Here is a 20,970-nt window from a genome sequence, read left to right as displayed (position 1 = left end):
CAGCTGCGAGGGCTACTCAGCTGATTGTTTCTTAACTGTAAAGGGTCATAACTTCTGGATTGGAGGTAGTTAGAGCTAGACGAATCACTTTCGCCACCAGTTTAAATAGATTATCTCTTGTAGAGTACTTTTAGGGTAATACCCAGGTCTCAGAGATTTTCCGGACCCGTTAGACGGAGAACTGGTCAATAGGCAGCCCTGTGAAGTAGTGAGGAGTGGGCGGGGCTGACTATTGCAGGATAACCTTCAGGCTTTAAATTCACACCAGATGTCAAAAACATTTCCACAAATAAATAAATCAAGACAACTTAGGCCATAAATTATGTGCACTAAAGTGGAATGGTCAAAGGAATAAGTAACCATCCATCCATCTGTCTGTTCTTTATCTAAACTGGTTTATTTCTCCAGTGATTACAGGTTATTAATCCATCATAGGGTAATACTGAAACGTACAGGACAAGCAGTGCTTAAATAAACAACATGGCCAATAAGTATTTTCTACATGGTTTGATAAATGTAACTTTTTTGAGATTGAAAAGAAAGAAAAATATTAGGAAACTAGCCCTCCTTCTTCTAGATGTAGGTAGATTAAAATCGGGTCAGAATCTTTTGACCTTTAAGTGGTAGCTCAATCTGTGCTTTTTCTGTGCTGCTTGGATGAAAGGCTTTCTTTCTCTGACCTTGTTTGGATAAGCACTCTGGTCCTTAAAAGAAATCTGACAACTATTTTTCTTAACTGTTGTCGTAAAGTAAAATATAAATTATCTCCTGACTCTACCATTCCTAAAGTCCTTTAAAGGGCCTTTAAACACTTTGCTGGAACAACATCAGGGTCAGAGAGGAGCAATGCTTTTATCACTTCAGCTGGCCCATTTAGAGTTTCCATTATACTTTTCCTTTGTGAAGCAGTCACTTTCTTCATCCATCAGATAAGCTTATTCCAGCTGATTGTCAAGTTGTTCCTCACCTATTGGGCATAGTGCCTGGAAAGATTAGCTGGTGGCAATATCCTCCTCTCTCTGTAAAAAGCTTGATGGTTTATGCAGCAGGTAAACAATAGCTCCAAGGAATGTTGCTGTAGTTTTAATGGGCAAGGAGGGATGAAGTATTTAAGGTGTGCTCTCTTATGCAACCAGGTGATGTGAACTCTAAATTATTGTAAGCATAATTCTAACAGCTTTTTAAATTCATTTGTTCAGGTTATATCTCACATAAACGGTGCATAAAAATGTGAAACGATTGGTGCTAACCTAATGTTTTTACCTCACAAATGCCTTGCAATTCAATAATATCTTGCACCTCATGGTTAAACCTTTTCTACTTGCTGGTAAAAGACACTCTCACAGCCAGTGTTTATCCACTGGCACGTAGTACCAGCACGTTTAAATTTTACCCCTCATCATACTGGGACATTTTTCCAGCGTACGCCACATACCAGGACTTTTTCTGGTAATTCATTGTTCTGGGTTTCCTTGTCAATTTTGAGATCTACAGCGTGACATTGTGTGTGTTATCTTTGTCAGTGTGACTCTTATTTCATATGGACTGACAAGTTTAATGTATGAATTTATTACTAATGAACCTAATTATTCTTAATGTAGAATTTTTTATAAAACTTAGTATTTTTTTTAAATCAACAACCAATCAATTATGATTTATTAATCAGAAGTCTACTATTCTATTTTTTGCTAGCTTTATCTATTTTATTGTATCTACGTTTGCTTAATTATTAGCCTGTTATATATTTTATGTTCCTTTTCCTTTTATCTCTAACATTTTAACAGCTATACATATTGTTTGCTTTGACAAATTGCTTCTTTGGCCAACATAGCACAAGTAGGTGTGTTTTGTAATATTTGTTTCTGCAGTTGGGTATTATTGGCCCAGGTGGTAAAAAACGTGGGTTCCTACTATAAGCCCATAACTAGCATTCTCTACTAGCACACAGGAGGACTACGGTAACCATGACAGCTCAAATATCCTATTCTGGAGGTACTGTAGTTTGTTTTCATCAGATCAACTGCTATGTCAGTCTACTATGTAATTATGTAGCGGTAAGCATAACCAAAAATGTAAATCATTGGCACATATCTCCAGTGTATTGGATTGATGGGAGGGTATGTATGGTATCAGTTGATGGTTTGGATGACTCATTTGCTTGCACAACTTTCAATAAGTGATTTTATCGAAAGTTGTAAAGTAAAGAAAATAAAGAATGTTTTTTTACTGAGAGCTTGTGATAGCCTGATGAAAATGCAATCCCTGTTTTTCTGTGGAGTTGAAATTCACATGTCAGGTTATTAATTGGTATTCATTTCAGATATTTGCAAAGGAGCAAAACAGACTGCAGTTCTGAACTTTCGTCACTTTTTAATTAGCGAGTCATTTTCCATTCCTTTGAAACATGCAGCCCTCCAAAAAAATTACATCACAGGTCCAAGTGGAGGTTTTCATTTTCAAATATGCCTATATGTGGCCTCCGAGTTCAATTTGACTGATGTTTTATTTACATAAATATATATATATCAGTGTGCTTAAAATAAATTATGCCTCTTCAAGCAGAAACATCATACTCCACTGGTTTGCTTGTAGTCATGTCCTAGTCTGATTCCACATATCGGATTGGAGTCTCGATTAAGGAATTTTTTCAAAGAGCACGATAAGGTCTAAATAATATATTGTATTTTCAAAATGCATCTGATGAAGAACCCTATCTACAATGACATTCAATATGTTTGAATATACATTCTTATGAGGCTTGTTTGTCAGATAGAAAAGTGATTTTTGAAAATACCAACCTATAAGCAGACATTAAACATACTTTTTTAATAAACCCACATTTCTGTATAAAAATGTTTTTATTGGTCTGATTTAATATTCTAATTTTATACGTGTTTTCATCAGCTGTAACAGAAATAAAGCTTGAAGTAATCAGTCTATTCATAGTTAATAGTTAATCAATGTGTTCTTCTCAAAATGAGTTTTTATCATATAATTTGAAAGAACTTGTTAAAGCAAATACATTTGAGGTTTGAATAGATGTACTTATCACATGAAGAGTATAATTACTCTTTTAGAGATCCAGACTTTGCTCTGAGTTCTACGGAGCCCTCTAGGGGACTTGGGAATTTTTTTTCTTTTGCGTTCCCTCGCAAAACTTTTGCGTTCCCTCGCAACAATCTACTGATCAGTTATGCGGCATAATTGAATACTGTAAGCCCTTCTTACGGTGGTCGCTGAACTTTCTGCCTTAATACAAGGTTATGTAAGGTTTTTCCATGAATGTTAATATCTCCTTGTGAAATTTCTGACATTTTATATCTTTTTCTTTAGTATAAAAAGGCACCACAAATCTTTGATATAAACAGAAACTTTCCGATAATCAAAATGGAATAAAACGATAATTGTGACAGAACAAAGAAGTGGTTTGGAGTTGATTGATACACGGACAGATGAGATTCCCCGAGTTAACCTAGTGCGGTGCTCTACCATCATTAGTTTGCCGTGTTTTATAATAATTAAACGTGCTAATTATTATTAAGTCTTTGGTGCAAAAAACTGATTGAAAGTCGATTTATCCACTGCATGTTTATGTCTGTTAAGGTTGAGATGGATCTGAACATGAAAATGACTCTTTAAACCATTCAGACAACCAGCACAACAGAGACAAAACTGTCAGATGACTAATTACCCGGCGATAATAACTCAGAAATAGTTCAAATTAGGATGTATGTTTATTTCTTTCCTACTTACGGAAAGTTTCTGTTTATATCGTAGGTTTGTGGTGCCCTTAAAGAAAACGATATAAAACTTCAGATATTTCACAACGAGATATTAACATTTATGTAAGAACCTTACATAACCTTATATTAAAGCAGAAAGTACGGTGCCCACTGTAAGAAAGGCTTACAATATCCAATTATGCCGCATGAACTGATCAGTACAGTTTTGCGAGGGAACGCAAAAGAAAAAATTTCCCCATGTTCCCTGGAGGGCTCCGTAGAGTTCTTTGCTTATACTGTATGTGCTCTATTTATCTCCTGGCTTCAGGTTTAGTCTTATCTGTGGTTATCCTCCTGGTAGCCATGTAATCCCTGGTGAAAAATTAATATACTAAGTATGTTAGATTTTAACATACTTGAGCATACTTTAAGTCAGAAATAAGTCATATTTATGTAGATGTTTGTTGTTTGATTGATTGATTGATTGATTGATTGATTGATTGATTGATTGATTGATTGATTGATTGATTGACTGACTACCAGCCAGCTGCAGCTTATTTTCAGGTATTCCTGTCCATATTGAGTGTATTTTCTGCTTAACTTCTAGTCAGAATAATTTGAAGATTAGGAATCTTCATTAAATGGAAGGAAGGAAAATTTATTTGACTAAATTAGATATAAGTGTACTGATTTTGTTCATTTCTATTTTAAAGCATATTGTGGTAAATGTGGATTTAGTTGTGACTTGGTACGATATAGTAATAAATAAAGAAAATCGGATTGAATTGGCTTTTTATTTTGATGCAATCAGACTTGTTGAGAGCAGAGTAAGTCGATCAAAGGGACTTATTACCTTTTGCAAAAGAACATGTACAAGTGAGCACATTTCTACTTGGGCTGAGTAGCAGAATGACTGGAGAAATCAAAGTGAATATTATATGAAGTTCATAAATTATACATAATTATGCATCAAATTATAATTCCCCATCATCTCTTGTAAAAGATGATTACATAATGCACTGTAAATAACTTCCTTGAAAATCAAGTGCAACGATGGAAAAAAATGAACTTTAGGAGAAAAGTTTTATAATTGCCTCAAAAGTACATTCACTTCAATGTACATTATTTAAATATATTCAGTCGTGTAAAGATTTCTGTGTTTGCACAAAAGGGACACAGTATGGGCAACACTACTAAAGTGGTCTGCAGCTTGCTTAAAATATGTAAATTCTGGAACTTTAATTTTAAGCCTAAAAATCATTTTAAACTTTTTTTTAATCAAAAATCTGGTACCAGAACTCTATACTCACTGAAAAACTGTGGGTCAGGGGAAGAAATGGAGTCATCTGCCATATGTTGCACTGTACCTGCCTTCTTGTAATGTAAATTAAATATTATCCACCAGCACGTGATTGCTCTTTGATCTCTGTTAATAAGCTGTCATATCTTATAATATAACTAGCCCATAAGAGGATCACTAACACCACCAATTGAATTTGGCCTTGGTATTAAAACTTTAGAAATTCATTGGCAATTTAGTCATGTGATAAATGTAAGTATTTTCTCAGTAGATTATGAAGACAAATAAGCTGAATACTCTCACTATGAAGTGTGATAACTCTTGGTCTCCACACCTCTTTTCTACTCTTCTGGAGTCTCCCTGAGGGAGGGACTACTGCTCTGTCCTACTTTTTAAACTCAACATAATCATCTGCAGCTTAAAGGGCCTGCTAGATGGCTTTTCTGTGCTTGATTGTTAACTCCTGTAATAGTAATCAGGTTCTCAGTCTGCAATCCTTCTCTCAAATACTTTGTGTCTCCTTTGTGTTTTTGTAACACTCACCTGAGCCTCACCCTTAAACTTCCCCTTGTAATCCTTCTTACCTGCATCACCTACCAAGTCCACTCCAGATCCTTGTTCTGGTCAGTCACTACAGTTAGTGCTCTCTTTAAAATTCATGTGCAGTCACTGAATGAATCCAAGAGAACAAAATAATCTATCTTTATACCTCTTATTCAAGCCATGTCAGAATCTTCAGTTCTCCTCTTGTTGCAAATCTCCAAGAAAGAAGGGCAACAACTTACTTTCCTTCTTCTAGATTCAAACTAACCTGCCCTTCTGTGTCTCAGATTCCTAGTGTTCATGCAACAAAGGAACAATATTAATACTGTGGTATATTTAAAAGAACCATTTCTAAATTCAGTCAGGCTAAAATGAAATACTTTATGAGCATAGTTCATGACCAAAACTGTCTAAATTATGCTCACTACTCCATCAGGAAGTAAATCTTGCTCATTTATCACTCTCAGTCTGAAATTCAATTTTCACATTTATGTTTGTCATGATGTTGTTCATCTTTTATTCATTCGAAAGTCATTTACTGAGATCAGGGTGACATGTACTCTGTTATTTTGTTGTTTTATGTTGAATGTTAACAAAGAAAATATATTTTTCAGAGGGAATGTTCTCAACAGAGTGAACTCCACTCATGACCACATGCTCAACACTTCATTTTGTTCTCAACTTCTTAATGTCTCACCATCAGTTTGCATTTCTGCATGTAAAAAAATCTACACATAACTTAATGAGAAATAGACTGATATGGTGTAATTTAATACGTGGGAACAAAATAATTTGTTTGCCTGTATGAAATGGAAATGGCAAAACTGTGACATTTAGCTATGACATAGGGATATAAATTAGTGAAGGGACTTCTACTCATTAACAAAATATATATTTCAAAGGCACACCTTGAATGCTGTTTTTGTCATGTCATACAGATTTATCATTTCAAGAGGTTAACACCCAAAACTAATCTACTTTAACATCATCTGACAGCATCTGGTCATATCCTGGATTTCTAGATACCAACATTAGTCTTTCTTTGCATTATTATTTTAAGAACATAGAGGATGCCAAAATGTTCACATTCACTGTTAGTACATTAAACATTTGCCGTGCTCAAAATTCCTGTTCAAACGTAGTGCCATTAAGTGCAGAATAAATGGACTGACGCATTGGGAATAATTTTGGTCTAAAATATGTTTTGCTCTCATGTATGTTTTTTAAAAATTACACTTAGTGTAATCAGCTTGTGCTGCCTTTTCTCCATTCCATCATATTACTTGCCATGTTTTCCAACACCGAGCTTTCCACGGCATCAGAGGGTAAGGGCTAATTACACCCTCTCCTTCAAGCTTTGATTTTACAGGGAGCATCTGATTGTCTGACCTCCAAAGTATGCAGCAAGCCAGGAGATAGCAGCACATTGTGTCCTATAATTAGTGGTTCTTCTGCATGTTGAAGTGAATAGATATCCCAGTTCACCAGGAGACAGCCAATTAACGTTCTCCTTTTCCATCTGTAACAGCATACAGAACTTCTTGAGGGAACGATTTGCCTCTTTGTATTAAGAAAGCCAAGTTTGTATAACACTATGGTTCACCCTTCTGCACTTTTTCTGTTTTTTCTCCCAAAACCAAGCTTTGTGTCCTGTTTTCATCCATTCATTTATTTCTGTTTAATCCTTTCCAGTTGTGCAGTGGGGGCAGAGTCTTTTTCTAGCGGCCAGCAGGTGAGAGGTGCAGTGCACTCTGCACAGATGACCAATCCATCACAGTATTGTAATGGACCGGTGGTGGTGAGGTGTGGTTTAGGCTGAGCTGCTTGGAAGACACAGAGAATGTGACAAGTGAGAGAGATTTACACAATTGCAGTTTATTTGTAATTTAAATAAAGATTTTTATTTTATTTTTTGCTAAACTAAAAGGGAACACAAATTGCTCTATTGGTGTTGCAGGCAACTGGTACACAGGGTACCTGGAAAGGAGACAGGACATTGTTATGAGTCAAATAGCACATTCTTCAACATGTCTCTTATTTTAGAGGTTTCTTATAATCAAGTTCTGGTGATCTAAGCACTTTTCTGAAATCATACTACCTTGTTTTGAAAACAAATTTACCAGTGTATCTGTATAAAATGGTTGAACCCAATTTTATTGAAGTCTATAAATTATACTTCAGCCATTTTAATTAACATACATGTCTCAAAACTATTTTCTTGTCTATTTTCACAGTTCTAACTTACTGAACAGAACAACACTACTGTTTCTACAACACTGTCCATCCTACAGGAGGACATTGGCTAACAAACACGGAGTTACAGTATGTTGCTACCATATTTACTTGGCCACCAGAGGGCAGAGTTCACAGCACAGTTCAGAAACAAACTGTCAGAATAACTATCCAAAAAAGATTAATGGGTGCTCTAAAATGCACATGAACATTGTTGCATACCATTTTCATTTGTTTAGTGATCTTGTATGTGGCACTATCCTGATAAAACAGTTAAATGAGCAGACAGGACATTGTTTCGGTGTTGCCGCAACAACTCGTTGCTGTAGGAAGAGGCAACAGCCAATGTACAAACAGTGTTGCCAGATACTCAATATTTTCCAGTCAGATGTGGTAATTTTGTTAAAATCACCACGGCACAAGAAAAGCAATACAATCGATTTTTGTGGCTGTAACTGCAGCCACCACAGCTCTTTCTAGAAATGAACGAGCTTATGTTTGTTTCACCAACGTGACCCTCATATTTTCTGATAGAGCAAACAAAAGAATAATCAAGAGCCAAGGGGAACTGTCAGAGAGCTTCAGAAAGGCCTGGAAATCACAGGTACAGTTTTTCCCATGAAAACAATAAATAATTCATTCAGTGACAATGACCTCTATTCATACTCACAGCACAAAACTCCCCTGGTGAAAAAAAGCAAGTTGAACCACATAAAAGTATGGTTTGGAAGAGTTGGACAACCCAGTGAAATACTGGGAGAATATAGTTTGGTCAGATGAAACCAAAGCTGAAGTCTCTACATGTCTTTGCACTCACATTTGGAGCAAGAATAGTTCTGCACATCACCCCCAAAATGAGATGTAATTGTGTTCAGTTCTGTACTTACTCCATTTCAATTAGTGGACTACCTTCTGTTATTTCTTTTTATGTGTGGATTGCTTGATTTATATCAGATTTTCAATACCTTTCTTATCTATTGTAAATAGAAGAGTCTGCAAAAAGTAATCAAAGATATTCATTGTTTCACTTCCCGTAATATTCTTATCATAATAAAACTTTTAGTCATTGTTGAGTAGAAAGTTTTTATAAGCTCTTTTATCTATAAACTACAACCGAGGATATAATTTGTGGCTGACTTGCAGGTCATTTAAATCACAAGTCAATTTACCATAATTTAGAATAACTAGTAAATTATTTTTTATCTATCATTGAACAAACTCTCAACATGTGCTTACGTTCTAAGATTATCTAAAAACAGGTAAAGAAAATAAATTATCGACTAAGAAATAAGCCTTAATGCAAAGGCTCTTACAAAATATATTTAACTAAAACAACTTGAGCAGTACAAGTTCAAAGCACGGCAATGAAGAAAAAGGCTCACCAAACATCCAATTAGAGTAATGAAATTAATGTCTTTCAGCAGCAAAAGATTCAGTACTGGTGCTAATTATGAGGATATTCAATTAACTACCTCCATGGATTCAGAAGGTAAACAACTCAATGTTCAAACCAAACTGATGCCCCTATAGGTCATAAAACATTAATTATATATCTTTGATTTAATATTTGTAAACAACTGAGTAGCACTGGTGTACCGATATAGACCCATTCAATAATATAATAAATATTATTCATATATTTATGTATTCAGACAATAGGATTCAGCAGAACATTATAGAACCTCTGATCACAATGTGTCCAAATATTTTTTATCTTTGTTTTGGGCTCAGGGCCAAAAACTTTCTGGAAGGACTATCATAGTTTTTATGCAAATTACCAGCTCACTGCCCTGTTGGGCAAAGCAATTGGTTTAAATTGGTTTATTGGATTGTTGGTATTGGAACAAGAAAAACTCTATATTTTTCACCATATATTAAGCTATTTAAGTCAGCACCCAATATAGAAAAACACAACCTAATCCATGTTTTTCCCACTTAGCTTTAATTACTTCCTGAAAAGTGGCAACATCTTGTTCAGGGCTCCAGTTTGGTGATGAACATCCTGTAACGCAGTGGTGTCTGTACTTTTTACCACATGTTGCCATTCTTTTAAAGGAGCAGCAACAACAGGCCTTTTTGACTTTGATTGCTGTGCTATCTGTATTGACATGGCACACTTGTTGTTGATCCAATCAGACTCAAAAGGGAAAATATGCAGTTGGGAAGCACTGTTGCAAAAATCCACACTCACCACAAACAACTCTTTATCTATGTAAATCTGTGGAGATGGCCATTATGCCAGGAGTGATTTAGTGTGGTGTGCAATGTGAAATGGATTCACCTGGAAAGAAAATCTAAGAGTGCCGTTGACTCTTAAGTAGATTCTGTCCTTGAGGGAACCATCTGCCTCCTTTCTGTTGTTTTGCATTGTAGCGATAGTGGCATTCCCTTAGTCCAGTGAGGTACACTGTAGTCATAACAATGCTGTCAATAAAACATCTTCACACTGTTTATTTACTTTACCGTTTTAAGACCTTAAGGAGACAAATGATTGAGCTGACCCTCAGTCCTCGGTGACCAATAACTTTTACTGTTACTGCAGTAACCTGGCTGCATCCATCAGGATACAGCATGTCTGAGAATCTCTCTCTCTCTCTCTTTCTCTTTCTTTCCCTCAAACATACTTTAATTGACTTATTGAAACTCCCTCCTTTATGCTTTACAAGCATTATTTGCTTTTTAAAATCATAGAACGCTATAATTACTTTACTCTTCTACAAACTATCTACTCTTTTCTATTTTGGTATTATAGCCTGCATCTTTTATCTGCAACAATATCATTCATTATTCAAATATATATATATATATATATATATATATATATATATATATATATATATATATATATATATATATATATGCAAATGTTAATAAACATAGGCTGATGTTTTCCAAAAACATCTCACTGCACCTCTGTTTAGTTGGAGTGTCAATATGGAGTATTTCTTTTCAACTATTTTATGTTGCTAATTTATTTGCTCTGAGTTTTTTAATTCAACTTTAGCATAAGAAACGACCTGTTTGCATCTGTCTAAAAAGACTATAAAGTGCACAACCATTCAAAATCTCAAAACTGGAGAGCCTGCATCTTCAGACCGGATCAACTGTGTAAAGCTCCATTCAGTTTAGTTTTTGTAGCAGAAGAAGCTCATCTCTGCTTCTGGAACAGAAGGGAACATTAATTGTTAACTTTTTTTAAATTTATTTTCGCTTAATGAATTTACAGCTTGTGAAGCTTCATGCAGACAATATTCTTCCCGTTGTGCACCCTGGTAATCACAGTGTGCATTTTACAGAGGGTGATGTGAAGCAAATGTTGTCTGTAGGAAAATGTCAGCACAACCTGTTCTGTCTGTATGTTTTGAAAAACATAATTTCCAGTGTTTTCCACTGTTCTTTAAAAGATAAATAGTTATTTAGCAGTAACGTCACAATCTGGACACCAAATTTCCAATTTTACCCCCACAATTATATATACACTGTAATTCTTATCAAGAAGAAGACATGAAGACACAAATCTTTAAGAGCATATCTCTTGAACCAAAGTGATCTTGCAAAGATAATTGACAGTTCCACTTTTTCACCTTGAATAATAAGTGAATTACCAGAACAATGACTCATTCCAAAAAGGGTTGAGCTCTGGGAACAGAACATTGTACCTTTGTCTTGTCTCTGATCCTCAAAGTGCATTACAATTGAAAACACATCTGTGAAGTCATCATTGAGTTGCACAATTCGGCATTTAGAGAGAAAAACAGAAATGTTGCCCAGGAACGAACAGTGAAACCTATTATTTTACAAGTGTATCATTAGTGTTCAGTGAGAATCCAATTCTACACGTAGTAGATATGAACTACTTCCATATTCCATATTGTGGTAAGAGTGGATATCATTTTTATGATCTGTTCAAGAAATGACCCTGCCTGCTTTATTTAAAGATGAGAGTCTGCATAACATCCTCCAACTCTTTCCATCAGCATTCACCTCAAAAAGCTTAAATGGCAGAACAGCTGCGATGAGAGAGATGCTATAATGGCAGAAGGTGAATCAGAAGGTGAGTGGTTAGAGGTGAATTCTAATTCACAATCCCATGTGTCCGCCTGTTGTTGGTGGAACAGGACATCACCAAACTAATGGGGGAAATATCAGACAGGTGTCAGAAGAAATTCACAGCTTGATCATAGCAGCTTAGAGCACAGATAGAGACACCCTGTGACGGACTAGTGACCTGTAAACTGTTTATCTCACCTTTCATATGTTGACAGCTGGAGACGGGCACTAGCCCCAGATTGTCCTGCAAAGATTAATGAAGTACAAAGAATAGGTGGCGATATAAGCATTCAAGTAATGTAAAAGCTTTAAAGAAAAAAAATTGCCTTATTGTCTGGAGTTCTGCTAAAGCAATAATGAACAGCAATTATTCCATCAAATGCTAGCATAAGATTCCGGTCCCTGTTTGTTGATCCCTGAGATTTTCTTGGTTTGTGTAATTTAGAAGAAATTGACATTCCTATACTACTACAATAAGTTAATGAATTTTTCAGTAAATAATTAACATTCACTCGCCACCTCTGCCTGCCCTGTATGGGCAAGACAGAGGCAGGTTTCAACTTGGGTCCATCTTCACGCTACTGACACCTCATACGGTCACTATGAGGCTGGACTGAGTGGCTTCTGTAACTTCCTCCTCTGCCATTGCTAAAACTACAGTCACAATTCTAAAACAGCACAGAAAATCTAAGTCATTATTCACAACTTCTCCTGCTGCTTGCTGATTGGCCCGATCAGAAATCGACCCGAGAGAATCCAAGTCAAAGAGAGGAAGCTCAAACTGTGCAGGAAACGAGAAATTTTTTCTAGCGGAATAGCACAGGAAGGCAACGGCCAGAATATCATTCACCCATCACACACACATTCACACACTGATGGTGATAAGCTGTAATTGCAGAAAAGCTGGTTCTTTAAACTATTTTCTCAGAAGGGCTAAAGGAACCTTTTTTGTAATTAAACATTTTGAAACCCTGCTTAATTTAAAATATAGCAAGAACAGATGTTATAAGGTCAGAAAAGTGTTTCACTTCAGTGCAAGCAAAAGCATACCAAATCAGCATGATTGCTCGCAAGACTAGGCGATTGTCATTAACTGTAGTAAAACTGTATGTTTAACAATAAAATGGTACAAGGTGTTGTTGCGCAACACCCCCCCCCCCTCCTTTCTCTACTCTCTCACTCTCGTACTTCCTCTTCTGAGAGGGGAGATGTGCTACCAGCTCTCCTTCTAACGGGTTAATTGAGTTTCCTAAATCTGCTGGGATTTACCCTGTCCAGAACTGAAGCAAACTCTGTTTAAGCTGGTTTCGAGAAACGATTCGCCTGGTTTCTGACGGCCTACATCCAGGTGCCCCACCCTGCTTCCCCCTGTGAATTAGCCAGACTGAGCAGCCTACAGCCAACTAGTTTCACAGAGCACACCTGTTAACGGTCGCTCGTTCTCTATTTTACAACTACCAGGTAGGTTTTAGTAACTCGGGCGAGTCCCAAGGATGATGTTTTACATATGGGCTACCAGCAACCTATAAAACATTTTGCACTTTTTCCTCTCCAGAATCAAACATCATAGCTATTTTACAACCATCAAAGAACCTTAAGGTGACTCATTAACTGAATGTCCACAACATCTTTTAGATTTTCTTTATGCTAAATATTTTATTAGTAAAGCATTTTTGCAAGGGTCAGTACAGCTTAATTCAGTAGCAGAAATAATCAAATAAGTAAAATCAATCATCTAGTCTATCTTTCCCTACTGCTGACACTGAGAACTAAAAAAGGGAACCTTTGAGAGAGACGGACGGAGTTTGGCGTTTCGAACCCCAGACCTGGCTTGATGATGAAGAAGGTGCTGCAGCAGGAGGAGGAAGTTGATCAGCGAAGGCAGGGATCTCTGTAGGTCTGATGGGCTTCTTCTCCGCATGGATGGTGAGGTCACACAGGATTTGCAGGAAGGAAGGCATCAGTTCTTCTTCTTTGCCTTTGTTGTTCGTCTTTGCCTTTGGGGTCTGAACCTAGCCGATGAGAGAAGTGCGATTTGAAGCCACAGGTTGTGGGCCTGACGGGTTGGTCCCCATGCGCAGGACAGTCTTCGGCTCCGTGGCCCCGGCTCTTCTTCAGCTGCAGAGTTCTTTGTCCATCTCTTGGCTCGAAGCTGCCCGGAGGATCCAACCAAAGGTTCCTCTTTTGCACCCACCTTTTATAGGGTTTATCCACCCTTTTGGTGCGTTTGCATTGGCTAGCACTGTTGCTGGGCTTGTTTCATTGGCTGTCTGCTTAGACAGATGATCTCATATCCACTATCACTGTCTTACAGACATTTCCTGATGTCTGTGCTAATGTCTCAGGGTTGCTCAACCTCCTATGTCCCTTGCCTGCATGACCTTTTCTCTGAAACGTTTACGTTGTTCAATCTGTTTCTAAATAAAGCGTTGATCATCTCTGCTCTTCTGTTAGTTCCCCTTTTTCCCTTAACCTTTCACTTACCATCTACCTCCAACACATCAGTGATGTTTAATTGCAGTTACACCTTTTTACACCATGTCAAGTTCAATGTCAAAATCACATTTATCTCACATTTATTTTCTTTAGCTTCTCTGATTTAGCATTCATTTATGATTTTATAACCATAACTTATTAATTATCCTTATTATAATCTTAATGTGAGTTATTACAGATGTTTTTCTGAAAAGAAACCAAGAATAATCCCTGATTCTAATTATTTGATACCAAAGTTACAGTTACTTGTTTTTCTTGTAAGTGTTCTCACAATTGTAACTGTAAGTATTATTACAAGTAAACCAATATTAATATAAGTATTTTACTTTGAATCTTATCAAATTACTCAAAATGTTTAGATTTCATTCTTTAAAACTTTCATGCTTTAAAATAAGGAATAGTCTCAGCTATTTTTATAAATCTGCAGGCTGGAAACTTACTTCCTCTTTTTCCAGGAAACCTGCTTTTCCTGTTTCATGACTCTCTCTGACTGACTACGATTTCTTATGATTAGATAGAAAAAAGTAGAATTAAAGCAAAGTTTGCTGGAGACAAAAACAACACACACACACAACCAGATTTATTTTATTGACACCTAAGTCTACTGTTGGGCCTTAATGTCACTTGAGTGATTCATTTTAAAGATAACTTTATTTATTATTACTGTTAAAGTAAAATCTCCAGCATGGGGAAGTGGGATGAGCTCGGATTTTCTTGACAAAGGGTTTGCCAAGGGTATGTTTGTATGTGGTTGACCATCTACTAAAGAATACCACTGCACAGAAACTTACAATGAAAGAGAGCTTCAACCGCTCTCATACTGCTAAAATATAGTTTGAGTGTTCTCATTGTATTATCTTAGCCATGTACAGTACATACTTACACTGGAACTGTATGCTTCAAATTGTGAAGAACCATTATTGTAGGTATTATTGCAGAGTTCTTATTGTAAGATGTAAGCGCAACACATTTAAGGACCTCACATGAGAATAGAAGCAACAAGTTCAAAAAATCACAAAAAAGAGGGGAACTCATTCAGCAAACTCATGGAGTTGTAATGACAAGGATGGTGCAAAATCCAGTTGTAGATATTTTGTTCTTGAAAATCAGAATGCATAGCTGTGAAATTATTTTTGTAACCTAGTAAAATAAAACAAATGAGAATTTATTTTTGTGCATCCATAGATAAAAATGTATGTGTTAGAAAGATTCATATTTGTAAATATTAACTCACATTTCAGAATTTTTAAAGCGTTTTTTACAAATACAAATAATAAAAAAAACTGTGTCTAAAACTTTGCTCTTATGCTCCCTTGCTTGTGTGTGAGTTTCAACTAGGATTTTCTCCCTTTTAGCCATCATTTTCATGTCAGTCATAAATTTAACAACCCAATCAGATTATAGATGGGTTTGACTGTCGCAGAGTCTGGAGGCAAGTTGGATGTCAGTCTCCACCCTCAAACCGTGTTGATTGAATAATCCCTCTCCTTCACTCCAAATTCCCGGTTTCACTTCCATAGCAGTTTTACTCCTGCAGTGAAGTTTTATGTTAGATATGTGGCAGACGTTCTCTGTGATTCACTAGAGGCAGGAACAGTTCTTTATGCCCGGTGACTGCAATATTTATGACTGGAATTTGTGCGTATATATTTTTCTTGTTGTTTCTCAGAAATGTCCTCTATTTTGTTATACTGACACTACAGGTCTGTATAAAATATATACAAAAAGTGAAAATCAAGCTACAGGCTTCCGCTGTATCAGTTCTTTTCACCTTCATGTCTCCTGAGATTGATTTGTGCAGCAAGGGCAATCGGACTTAAAGATCTATCAAAAAAAAAGAAGAAAACAAAACGCTGAAAAATGACAGCATTAAAACACTGTACTTAATCTGTCCTTTCAAATTACCTCCATTAATCATAATTAATTTGCTACATTATATTTCCATACCTAATTACATGTGCTACAAAGGAATAATTGCCTTGAAGGATGCATATCGTGATCCATCATCCCTCCAGAGTGTTGCAAAATTTTCTCTGGTAATTAACAGAGGTGTACACTGCCAGGAGGTGTTGACAAGCAAAGATGTGGCAATGAAATTTAAAGAACATTCATTCAGACCTCTCAGAATAATTGGAAGAAGGATATTTATTAAGATAGACCTTTGTACAGGGGTTGACTAATTACTCATAGCAACTAGCTAGAGGGATGCACTTTTGTGATGCTGATATGTCGATATGAATATGTGTTACACTGATAGATCAATTAGAAAAACATGGTTTTTGTTTGTTTTTTTTTCTTTCAAAGCAGATGAGTGTCACATTAGTTCATTTAATGATAATAATTTCAAGTAAATTATAGAAAAATGCAAATGCTTCCAGCAAATATGTAAACAAAAGATTTTATATCTCAGGGGTCTCTTTTATAAAACTGATGTATGCACAAAACGAGGGCTGAAACTTGCATACATCACTTTCCACACAAAGGTTGTGATCTAAAAACGGAAAATGTGTGGTCCAACTCCAACCATGCAGACCCTATGTTCATTTTGGAGAGATCAGTTTTCACTCCATATGAATTTTTAATCATACATTGATTTTATCATAAACCTTCAAAACCAAAATGTCATTTATGCCTTCACTGATGAGCAATTAATTAAATATTTGGACCTTTCAAATTAGAAAAGGCCTATTAGCCAAATTAAATCTTGAAGTCACACATTTCATTAAAACTTTCTCACCATTGCATTCCTCCCCTCACATGATCGCCATGGAGATGTGTATCACAGGTTAACGCATCAAGGTGTGAGATAGTCAGACTGTAGACATGTAAATACAGTGGTAACACTGGTGTGTAATTTCTACATTTATGAATTCATCGAGCTATATCCTCAGGCACTGGCTGCTAAACCCATTTCCAAACCCCCAGAGCGCAGAGGAGGCACGCTTTAGTACCGCTCACACCTGTGAGCACTCATCTGTGGAGCATGCCATCGGCCTCCTAAAATCCCGGTGGCGGTGTGTAACTTTTGTCACGCTGTGGAAACCAAATATTAGATTTTTTTTAGACACTCCACTTCATTCACATCGATTTCTGCCTTGTGAAATTGTGTTTCTCTACTCTTTTCTCTGTGGTTGCCTTTGTTGACCATGTGTTGTTGACCTTAACACTCAAGAAGCATTTTGCATTGATAATGCATATGTACTTACTCCCCTGTCTGTAAAATCATGCGTAACCTCTTAAATTTCAAAGTCACCTCATTTGTAAACAGAGCAATTTCATGAGTTAAAATGGAGTAGTCAGGGTCCTGACCTGAGTCCAGAATATGGCAAGACTTGCAAAAAAAGTAGCTGTTAACAGTTTTCTAGTTGGAAGTATTTTGCTCTGAAACATTATTCTAAGAAATGAGTTTTTTGATTTACAGGTGGTGATTTGTGACAGTGAATTCAGATGATCTGTGAGAAAGGAACACCTCTTTACAATCACACTTTACAAGTGTTTTTGTATAAAAAGATAATCCGGATGTCTTTTGCAAATATTCTAGATAAGATATTATGTATTTTTCCCCAGCTCAGTATTAAACAAAGGTACCTCCCTTAGATCCTTTGTCAATGAGATCTCTACCCCAAGATCAGTTGTTGTTAATATACACCATAAGTCCCCAATCCAAATCCTCAAGAGCTACTGTCCTGCAACTTTTATATGCATCTCTGTTCCCACAAATCTGACAGAAATTTATTGGCTTATTATCTGGCCTCTGTAGAACTTGACAATATGTCGAGGAGATAATTCAGTGATTTTTATTCCGGTGTGTTCCAACAGGGACGTGTCTAAAGGTTACAGGAGAGAAACTCTCAAGGACTGAATTTGGATACTGCTGAGTTTCACAGTTAAAACCAGATGTTTATGTTCACTGTATAAAAAGGCAGGCAGCACACACAATCTCACATGAAATCAAACTAAACCTTCACTGTCACATGAAATCAATTTGCTAAATTATTTCCACTTGGTAAATACCAGAATAATGCGAAGATCATTTAGATTTTTAAAATTATTATTATTATTATTACTATTATTATTATTATTATTATTATTATTATTATTATTATTGTTATTATTATGCGATTCAAATAATTAAAATTACAGTGCTGCTATGATAAACATTTTGGTACACAATAAATTGTCTCAAAAGTTGCAATGAACAATGATATTGTTGTTTTGAGACCATTTTCAAGTTATAAAATGGTAATTGCATAGTAATACAAGAATACATTCTCAAAGATCAATGGACTTTAAATTCTAATGAACATTTAGTGTGGAAACTGAATAAATAAATATCCAAAATAAATAAATAAAGCAACAGAAACATAAAAAAAAGAATTTCGGACTGTGAAGGAGCAAAATTAGCAAAGTGAATTTGGTACAGTGGCCATCTTAGAGTCCTGATCTCCCATACAAAATGTTTGCGAAAAGCTAAAAATGAACATGAACAAGACAATCTACAAACTTACTACATGTTTGTTCCACATCTTCTAAATGAATTGGTCAAAACTCTTGCAACCTAATTTGATAAACTTGTGGAAGAATATCTAAAATGTTTTGACCCAAGTCATAAAACGTTTAAAAAACACCAGTACCAAATACTTAGGAAATCTTTGTAAACTTAAACATTTAGCAAGTTTTTCTAAAGGTTTTGTTGGCTCTAGTGGCCTTTATTTGAAAGTAGTTTGACAGGAAACAGGGTAATCAGAGAGGAGAAAAACATGCAGCAAATGTCACCAGGCTGGGAATCGAACCTGTGACCACTGCCATGAGGACTAAGGCCTCAATATGTGGGTCGTGCTTTGCCCTTGCGCCATTACAGCACCGCAACATTTAGCAAATTTAGACAAATCTCTGTCTCATTCTGGAATTTAGCAAATAGCAAAAATGTTGGTAACTTTAACTAAAATAGAAAAGAAAAAATGTCTTATAGTGTTTGGCCATTCTATTTGGTTTTCACTGTATGTCAAATAAGCCACGTTTATAGACTTTTCTGTAAAATCCTTCTGTTCCTTCTGTAAAATTGAACTTTTTCCATGTTTATTTCATAAGTTCTCATACCAGAATTTTAATGAATGGTTCATAATGTGGAAAAGCAGTTAAAAATGCAGAACCAATTATGAGTGGGTGAGCATTTCTCATTTACAACGGCTTATTGCTTTCATTTTCCATCTGAAGTAATCACATCATCTATTTATATATATATTTTTTTACCTGCAGGCTAGGCTCCTGTTGAAGTACACACTTTAATTTGAAATAGTTACACGCTCTAAAAGTACATTCATTACAGGAACTGGCTCTGATCATTTAAGTCCTCTGATGTTCCGGGATTTCTGTGCTACAAATCATTAAATCCAGCATTTGTATGTTGAGTTTTATATTCCAGAATAAACTGCAGAAAGGTCAACACTAAGGTAAGGCTAAAAAGGAAATATATATACATACAGTACAGACCAAAAGTTTGGACACAACTGTGTGTCCAAACTTTTGGTCTGTACTGTATGTATATGAACAGTTATTTAAAGCTGAATAGGCAATAATAAATAGAATTGCACAATACTGAGATGGATTTTTCTGGGGATATTTAATTAGTGTAAGGTGCAGAAGTGTAGACTTGAGTAGAGAAATGTATACAATGAAAGGCAATGGGACAAAAAGATGAGGAAATCCAGAGTATAGTTTTGTCACAGTCAGCTCAACTCATCAATCTTGTCATTTCTTAATAACCCATCTAATTTTTTTCTGCATTTGTTATGACATGCTAGGGACATTGTCAGCATTGAGAGTTCTTCCTTGAACAGAAAACTCAAATGATGTGGGAACTCTTTCTTCTTTGGCTTACATTAGCCTTCTGGCGTCTGATTAATATTCCAATCAATGGTAGTAAACTTAATTTAAACAGTTTTAATACCCAGAAATACAAGGCAAAGCAATCACAAATATATACATTACCACCACTTGGAGTGAATGACAGAAAAACCAAAACCAGATTATATATAAAGGAAATAGTTCATGAAGTAAAGTTTTGCAGTTATGTGCTCCTTGCTGTTTCCTTTTTTCATCTCTTGCTTCTCCCTCAGGGTAACAGCAAACACTCCTCACCCACACTGAGAAATAAGCACATTTCTTCAGCACAGTTAGCTATATGAGTTCTGTTTATTAACTTTTGCATGTGAAGTATCTTTTGAAATATTTCTATTGCTCTACAAATTTGAAGTCTTTTCAAATTGAACTTGAAGATATTGACTGTCACTGTAAAAAAGGAAAAGCTGCTCAGTTCAGTTTTCTTTCTGTGTGACTAATAACTAAATCAAGCCAAAACCCTTAATACTTTGATGAACCTTGGAGCATGAGCAATTACAACTTGCTGAGGTGGCTTGTTTTATAACTGATGACAGAACAGCAATTCAAGCTGCGTAACTACCTACTATTAATCAGCAACGTTGAATTGATTTAATTTGCCATGTAAAACTGTTAGACAGTTGAATTAAAGGCAAGAAGATGACTGCTATCAGTACAGAGCCCTCCATTTATTGTCACCCAGCTAAAGATATATAAAAAGCCTTGGAATAAATTTCATACTAAAAA

The sequence above is a fragment of the Xiphophorus hellerii genome, chromosome 5, assembly GCF_003331165.1.
Source record: "Xiphophorus hellerii strain 12219 chromosome 5, Xiphophorus_hellerii-4.1, whole genome shotgun sequence".
Lineage (NCBI taxonomy): Eukaryota > Metazoa > Chordata > Actinopteri > Cyprinodontiformes > Poeciliidae > Xiphophorus > Xiphophorus hellerii.
The sequence above is the reverse complement of the archived record's forward strand: the minus strand, read 5'-3'. Positions refer to the sequence as shown.